A 9,528-nucleotide genomic window follows, 5' to 3' on the forward strand; every position below is an offset into this window, starting at 1 on the left:
AAAAAAAAACTAGTACAAAACAATAAGGAGGAAACAGCACCCTCATGCTGGACATTTACTTTTTTCTTGACTTGAAAGATATGAGAGTCCAGTGACCTTGAGAACAGTGAAGAGCGAGAGAAAATGTGTCCATTGCTATTGTGACACTGATAGCACCAATAACCCTATGCAAGTATAACCTTGACTGTGAGTTCTGTGCCCTATGCTCATTGTTCTTGCCCCGAGTCTCATTTTTCAGCCTTCTTTCATCTTGGGTATCTGATATCTTACTAATCATCCCTCCTTCTGCTTAAGTTGTGTTTTCTTGTTTGCAACACATAACTTGAACTGGTACACTGGTACATACCCTAATAGAAAAAAAAACAAACAAAAAATATACAAGGATGAGAATGGGTAAGTCACAGAAGGGAAAATAGAATCAACTAGTGAGAAGTACATCAACCTCATTGCATTCGGGTATCTGACTATGAGTAAAACTAAGATGATGTTCATTTATATAATGATCACAATTACTGCTCTCCACCTGTCCAGAGGAAAGAAGAGTGAAGAAAACTGAAGATTCATTGGAACAATTAATCCCAGGGACTAATGGCCCAGGAGAAAACTAAGCAGTTTTGAAAACAGAAGAACATGATGACGCTGAGCTACCACAGCCAACTTCTCTGAAAGAGAGTCCATTAGAAGTTCCTGGACAGAGTGGGGAAAGAATGTGCAGCAGTGCTGAAAACCACAAAAGAGACCAAACATGCTGGCCAGACGCAGACTGGTAGGACCCTCAGCTGTCACTTGGGTTTGGAAATGAACTCAGCCTCAAGCCTCAAATTTCAGCCAAAGAATGATAGATCCATAAGGGGAAAAATAACCCCAACACTTTGGGCTAATACATCATATAAGTGCTTGTGTTGGGAAAGATATGTAGGATGGGCATTTTCCAGAATTATTTCTGGGAAATCACTTTGTATAATTTTTAGACAGAGCAATATGGCTTTATACATTAAAAGATAAATCTTCATGTTAAACAACATTCCATTTCTTGGTCTTTGACTTAAAGGCATAATCAAAGAATCACATGGAAAGGACTTTAAATATCTGGAGGACTCCTGCACCTGAGTGTATCATAGAACACCCCCCCCCAAAAAAAAGAGAATAACTTGAAATCATGGCATTTTCCTAAAATGGCAAAAAGTATGCTGTAACTAATGCAGATTTGTGGTAATAGATGTGGAAGAATTCTTCTAAGTATTGCTACAAACTAAGAAGCAGGGGCCAGGACCTCAGGAGTTGGAGGGATATTGATTATTTAGTGTGTGTGTGTGTGTGTGTGTGTGTGTGTGTGTAGGAGAGCCCCTCATTATTTTTGGTGTGGAGAACGTCTGCGTACCGAGTCTGACATGTCAGAAGTTATGAAGCAACCGCAAACCCTGTATCCAATGGTCCTTCTCATGGAGAAATTGTACATCTCCTCTCAGTGCTCTTTTCTCTCCCATGAGCACCAGTTGCCCTCTAAATCCATGGTTGGAGCCTAGAGATGTTTCCATCCACAGGAAAAGGCTGGTGACATGCTGACTATTGACACAGCCGTGATTTAATTAAATGCTGAGTGGAAAAAATGGGTAAGGGGTGAGGCCTATCCTGGTGCCCTTTTCTTCAGCTGCTAGCTGTCTGGGAGGCTGAGTTCTTGCCAACTCATGGTACCAACACTTGTGCTAATCCCTCATTCTTGCCATGATGTCACTTTCAAAGGTGCTTAAATGCTCTATGAAAACACAGGCCAGATCTTGAAACTAGACTTCTCCAGTGTAGAAGTCTCCAGGGCTATCAATACTAGTTGGGACACAGGCAAATAGAGACCTGGGTGAACTAACTAGTCCCTGGTGTGTGAGAGGTGTTAAGTCCAACAGGAGTCAGAAGAGTCTGACAGGTGAGCCTCCAGAGATGAGAGCTCACTTTCACGGCCTATAAATCACCTGAAATCTTGTCTCATTTTTTTCCCTGTTAGGACTCATCTCTGCAGTCTCATCTCGAATCAATTGAGAAATTCTGGGCTTCTGTGATGAGACAGACACACAAGGAGTAGCAAAAGTAGGAGGGTAACAGACAAGATCCCCATGTCTTTATTTGATACACATCTCAAACACTTCTGCCTTCTCCTTGCTCAGAACATATACCAATTCTTTTTATTTTCAAAATGATGGTATTTTCAAAACATTCATTAAGCATTTAGCCCCTGGGTAATGCAGTTAGTGCACTTGGCTACTAGCCAGAAGGTTAAAGGTTGACATTCACCTGGTGGTACCTTGAAAGAGAGGCACAAACATCTACTTCTATTACATCTTCTTTTTTGAAATCAGTCATTGAAACCCTGTGGCACACACTTCTACTCTGATGCATAACAGGTCATCAAGAGTGGGAGTCAACTAGGTAAGGGTGCATTGGGCTGTGGGTTAGGCAGGGTTGACTAGAACAGCGGTTCTCAACCTGTGGGTCATGACCCTTCGGGCGTCAAACAACCCTTTCACAGGGGTTGCCCGATTCATAACAATAGCAAAATTACAGTTATGAAGTAGCAATAATTTTATTCTTGGGGGATCACTACAACATGAGGAACTGTATTAAAGGGTCGTGGTATTAGGAAGGTTGAGAACCACTGGAATAGAGAAACAAACCCAGTGATACTCATATGTGTGTAAGAGAAAGTTTTATATCATAGAGCAATTGCATATTGAGAAAACATCCCAGCCCAGTACAGATCAAGTCCGTAAGTCCGATATTAGCCCATATAGTTGATACTCGTCTATAAATTCCTCTTCAGACTCACACAGCACATGCAATGATGCTCAATGCAAAAAGATCACAGGCCAGTGAGCGAAAAGTCTTATGGATCCAATGGCAGTGGAAACATCTCAAGGTTGACAAAGGTCTCCACATGGAACCTCAACAGGAAGATGAAGCAGAGAAAGAGTGTGGCCCTATTCCAGGGAGAAAGAGAGGAAGTTCCCAGAATCCTCATGAGAAGGTCATGTCCACCAGAAGACATCATCAGGCTGTGACCTGATTAACAGGCTAAATTCCACCCTATTTATCCGCTCTATTTATCAAGTTGACATGAAATTATGCAACGACCCCAGGCTACTCACTGTAAAGTCAACAGTTCAAAGTTACCAATTGCTCCTGGGGAGAAAGATGAGGCTTTCAACTCCTGCAAACATTTACAGTCTTGGAAATTCACTAGGGTAGTTTTACTCTGTCCTACAGGGTTGCTATGAATGAATCATGTCTGGTCTTATGTCATCTTCACAATTGTTGGTATACTTAAGTCCACTGCTTTATCTACTGTGTATTTTGAGTGCCTTATAATCAACCTAGCGGACTCTAGCACTTACCCATTGCCTTCAAGTAGAGCAGATAGAACTGCCTCATAGGATTTTCAGAGCCATAAATCTTACAGAAGCAGATTTCCATGTCTTTCTCCTTGGGGGTTGGTGGTAGATTTGAACTACTCACCTTTCAGTTAGCAACCAAATACAAGCTCTTATTATATTCTCATTACTCCTCAATAAACTCACATATTATGCTTACTGTTTACTTTTGTCTCTCCATATTAAATTGTAAGCTTCCAATAAAGGCTTAATTGACCCCTGTGTTAGTCTGAATAGAGTAGAGAAACAAGTCCACAGAAACTCATATGTATATGAGAGAGTTTTATATAATGGGTAAGTGTACATTAAGAAAGCATTCCAACTCAGTGCTGTCCAAGCCCATAAGTCCAACATTAGCCCATAGTCCGACACTGATCTACAAAGTCTTCCTCAATCTCACAAAATATACACAATAATGCCAACTGCAGGAGGAAAGGAAAATCAGTGAGGGTATAAGCATCTCAGAGGTGGCAGGGATCTCCACGTGACTGCTCCAGCATCCAGGGCTGCATCAGGGTAGGTCCATGTGGCTTTTCCTCTGGGATGTCTTGCAGGAAGTGAGCCTTGCCAGCTAAAGCAGAGAACTGGCGAAGGCAGCTGCACCCTGGTCCGACCATCAGAAAGCAAGAGACCTGAGAACGAAAAAGGTGAGGCTCACCAAGCCATTTATCTCTCCACCCTTCAGTTAATCCCACATGTGTTTATTGGCCAGGTTGGCACAATAAACCTTAACTATCTCTGCCCCTAAATAGGAGGATGCTTCAAAAAGTTCATGGAAAGTTTAAATGAAAAAATAATGGGTTTTGAAGCCTCCACGAGCATTTTGGAGCCTCCTTTTCTAATCCAGTGGCTAACACAGAGTAAGGTCAATATCAATTTGTGGAATGAATGATTATAGCCTTTGTTCTAGAGGACCTCAGAGTTGAGTGGGGGAAACATCACAAATAAGAGCAATGCCTAATTTGGAGTTTTGTGATGGGGTAGGAGTGCTAGAGAAGAGGCGGCTAGGGAGATAAAGGCAACTCTGTCATTTATTCAACAAAGAGCTATTGTGTTCTTAGGCTGGACCAGCAATATGTCAGCTAATGAGGATTTGGCAGGGAAGAAGATGGGCAAAGTTGTTCTGGAGAATGGAGATTCTATATATCAGCAGAATTTTAATTAATAGTCCTCACATTCTAGCATCTATATTTTATCCAACGACTTATGGAGTGTGGAACAATTTAAGTTTGGCCTTAAACTTTCAGTAAGCAGAAATGCTTGGAATGACCTTCCCCAAAGAAGGAATAATGACATGCTCCCAAGTAAATTTGCAAAAAAGTGTGTACTGTATGCTCACTAAACAGCTAGACTTCCTTTATTACTAAAAATTTTGATGAAAGAAAGAAAATGATAGGGAAAAGCCTAGAAAAGGAAGCCAAGTCAGACTGTGGAGAATCGTGTGTGTCATGCTAAGGGCTTTAGACTTTTCTACCAGCAATATCAACTTTCAAAGTCAGAGGCACATTTTAATTTATGTCTCTAAGGAAATAGTGGTATCTATTTGAAGGATGTACTAGCTCAGCCATTTAGGAGTCTATAAAAGTAGCTCATGTGAAAAATGGAGTGAAAACAGTACTGTCAAATAATTTGAATGTGACCAGAGTATGCAAGAATAGAAAGGCTAGAACTAGTGAAGGATTCACCAGCTGTAATGGAAGGACAGTCTGGGATGTCTTTGGTCTTTCTATTCCAGTTTAACGGGCAGAGAAGAGGATCCTTGCCTGAGAGAGAATATTGAAGGTTATAGGCGAGGAGTTTATTCACTGGCAGAAGTGAAAAGAGAGAACGCTTCCAGAAATGGCCATGGACTATGTAGTTGAAGTCATGGCTATAGATGAAGATCCCAAGGAAAAGCTGTAGAGCAGTTGACTGAGAGTAGAAACCTGGGAATGTCAGTGTCAAAGGGCATGTGAAAGGAATAGAATCAGTGACCAACCAGACAAAAGAATCCAAAGAGAAAAACTTGGTGCGGATGGAGTGATGGGACAGAAGAGAAGAAAGAGCTCAAAAGAGAGGTAAAAGAGGAGTGCATTTTTCTCTAAGACATTGTTACACATGGGGCTTTGTTTCTTGGTCAGTCCACAAAAGCCTATTGTATAAGCCAAGGAGGAAACATATGGCACACTCAAATTGGGTAATTTAGGAGAGCTTAACAGGGAGGTTATTTACAGAGATGTGGGCAAGGTGGAGGGAAACCACAAGGGATAGTGCAGTAGCTTGGAGGATAGTAACGGAAGACTTGAATAAAGGTGATTGTCTTTGTTGACTAGGAAGTGCCTCATCAATTTTTTGAGGGTAGTTTTCAGTGGGAAATCAATACAGACATCACAGTGCTACAGAAGACAGAAGAGCAAATAGGGAAAATGCCAAATCCAGCCAGTTCCCACAAGAAAATGGGCAGTGTTGGGAAAATAAGGAAGAGACTGAGAAGAGGTGGAGACAGTGATGTTTTTGTTTTCAGAATGGTTAAGACATAACTGTGCTTGTTGTATGAGTGTAAGAGGCTTGGGATGAGGAAGAGAGGTAAAGAAAAATGAACAGAATGAGGATTGGGAATAAGAGACCAAGAACATAATTTAAAAAAAGTACATGACAGTGTTGTGCCCATTTCAAAACAGCAAGAAAAAAATTCAAGTCAAACAAAATCAACTTCTTCACTTGAAGATGAAGCTGGCTCAGAGAAGGTAATCATTTCTCTGAAGTCTCCAGGGAACTTCCTCTCTTGTCTTATTGGCTAGAATTGGTCTCATGTTCCCTCATAAAGCCACCTCTGACAAGTGTTATGTGATTATCCTGATTGTCTTAGATCAATTTGAATTTATCTCTCTGCAAGACACAGGGTCACTTCCTCTGATGGGCATTTACATGAAAATTTGCGGGGTTCACAAGCAGTGACTTTGACAAAAAATAACTCACTTAGTATGCCACCTGGTATTTTCTTAGTATCAGTTCTGGATTGTACTTGAAATTGTTTTGAGTGTCACCAGTGGATTGCACCCCACATTTAGGCAAATTTATTAGCAAACCACAATGCTTCCTCTAAAGGAAGGAGCATTTGTGATCACAAATTAGATAGAGATACAAAATGCTAGAAATAGAAATATTGTATGATCCAGCATTCCAAACTTCTAGGTATCCTAAAGATATTAGTAACACAAATAGATATATGCACAACCATGCTCATTACAGCATGATTCACAATAACAAAAAAAACACAATCTAAGTGCCCATCATTACACAGATGAATAAGCAAATTGTGGGTACATATACACAAATCTGCTTCCTGCGTCCATGATGTCCATGTATTTTGAAATCTATATTATCCCATCTCTACTTCTCTTGCTCTCTTGCTTGCTTATTTAATCCCTTTTAGATCTCAAAAGAGATTGACTCAAGACACATATTATACTACCCTGCCTCATTAACATATCAATGGAATTACAAATATAGGCATTGTTGCTAGGTGCCATCCAGTGAGTTCTAACCCATAGTGACCCTATGTGCAACCGAAGGAAGCATTGTTCCTCCTGCACCATCCTCACAATTGTTCCTATGCCTGAGTCCATTGTGGCAGCCACTGTGTCAATCCATCTCCTTGAATGCCTTCCTCTTTTTCACTGCCCCTCCACTTTGCCAAATATGATATCTGTCTTCAGGTACTGGTCTCTCCTGACAATATGCTGAAAGTGTGTAAGATGAAGCCTTGCTATCCTTGCATCTAAGGAGCATTCTGGCCATATATTTTCCAAGACATACCCGTTTTTACTTTTAGCAGTCTATGGTAATTTCAATATTGTTCTCTGGTACCACAATTCAAATACATTAATTCTTCCTTCTTTATTCAATGTCCAACTTTCACATGCATATGAGCTGATTGAAATATTGTGGCTTGGGTCAGGGACACCTTAATCATCAAAGTAACATCGCTGCTTTTCAATACTCTAAAAATGTCTTGTGCAGCAAATTTACTCAGTGCAACATATATTTTGATCTCTTGATTGCTGTTTCCATGAGCATTGATTGTGGATCCAAGCAAGATAAAATCCTTGACAGCTTCAACTTTTTCTCAATATATCATGATGTTTGGTTAAGTTGTGAAGATTTTGGTCTTCTTTACACTGAGTTACAATCCATACATAAGGCTACAATCCTTCATCTTTAACAGCAAGTGCTTAAAGTGCTCTTCACCTTGAGAAAGCTAGGTTATGCCATCTGTATATTGAAGCTTGTTAATAAGACTTCCCTCAATCCTGATGCTGTATTATTCTTCATAAAATCCAGTTTCTCTGGTGATGTGTCCAACATACACTTAAATGAATTTCAGCAAGCTGATGAAACATTGGAAGCACTTGCTCATCTATGCCAGGAAATGTAGAAGGCTGCTATGTGGCCAGCTGAATGGACTATATCCATATTTGTACCCATTTAAAAGAAAGGCAACCCAGAGAAGGGCTCAAACTATAGAGCAATATCATTGCTATCACACACAAGTAAAGGTTTTCTGAAGATTACCCAATGGTTGCATTGGTATGGGGAGATTCTGAGGTCCAGGTCAGATTCAGAAGAGGACAAGAGATATCATTGCTGAAGTCAGATGGATCTTGTCTGAAAGCAGAGAATACCAGAAGGATTTTTATTTGTGTTTTATTGAGTATGCAAAAGCATTGGACCATGCAGACCATAATAAACTGTGCATAATCATGAGAATAATGGGAATTCTAGAACACTTCATTGTGCTTATACAAGACATGTACATGGATCAAGAGGCCGTTGTGTTAACAGAACAAGGAAAGGTGTGCATCAGGGTTGTATCCTGTCACCATACTTACTGAATCTGTATGCAGAGAAAATCTTCAGACAAGTTGAATTATAACTATAGGCATAGAGGTTAGGAATTACAACATGCATGTTGGGAAGACACAATTTAATCTATAGCATTACCCAACAATAAAGAATAATGATGGGTGCATGAAATACAAGGTGGAATGATCCAGGGGACATTATGCTGTATGAAATAAGTAAAAAATAAATAAAAAGGACAAATATTGCATCATAACACTTACTAAATATCAAGAATAGGTATATGCACAGTAAGCAATGCTCTTTAATTACTCGGAATGGGAGGGTCAAAGAAGGGGAATCATTTATCGATGGTATATACATGTTACTTCTGTTGATAAGAAAGGCAATACAATATGGAGAAAGTCACTACCACTTGACCACGGTAAATGAAGATTTTTGAAAACACACAAGAATAAAGGACAACCAAGGCCACAAGGACGACGCGGGATAAAGTAGTGCTTTATTCTGTGGAACTGACTTGACAGCACCCAACAACAATATTTTAAAAACCTGTGACATATATAATTTTACAGAACTAGTAATAAGAAGCAAAAATCATATGAAACACACACACACATATATATACATGTAGGCTAAATGAGTGTAGAAGGCCTTTACAGTACATGCGATGCATATATAAATATATTTATAGACATATGTATACACTTGTCTGTAAATGCTGCATATATACTCATGTGCAATAGACATACCCAAACACCATGTGAAATGGATGTACTGAGCTTGTAGTTTCAGGTCTATATTCTTCTGGGACAAACTTTGGAGTCGGCTATTGGAGAAACAAATCATAAGATAGAGAGTAGATGTTTGTTTGACCTTTCCCTCGTGGTAATTTTTCTTCTTTGCCTAGCCAGAGGTCAGGTAAAACCACACTGTTTATTTGGTTGTTTTCTGGAAAGAATATGAGCTGTATGAAAATAGATAGCTTGTAAGCCCACTTGCTTTCAGGCATTAAAATTTGATCTTTGGATGGGTTTAGGCCATGCCTGCAAAGAAAGCTTTGAAAAGATGTGCCTCACCCAGTTCTTTGGAATACTCAGGAACAAGTGGTTTTTGTCAGAAGCTGGAAAAAATCTGGAACCATGAAGAAAACTCCTCTCCAGGACTGAACATTAAAGATAGCCTGTGGGCAGGCTGAGATGCTTGCTAGGTGACCACTTGGATCTACTTGTTGAGTGGAAGTGGGAGAAATGCAGCAATAAAGAGA

The sequence above is a fragment of the Echinops telfairi genome, unplaced genomic scaffold (genome assembly GCF_000313985.2).
Source record: "Echinops telfairi isolate 266 unplaced genomic scaffold, ASM31398v2 ScPeMD7_27;HRSCAF=92, whole genome shotgun sequence".
NCBI lineage: Eukaryota > Metazoa > Chordata > Mammalia > Afrosoricida > Tenrecidae > Echinops > Echinops telfairi.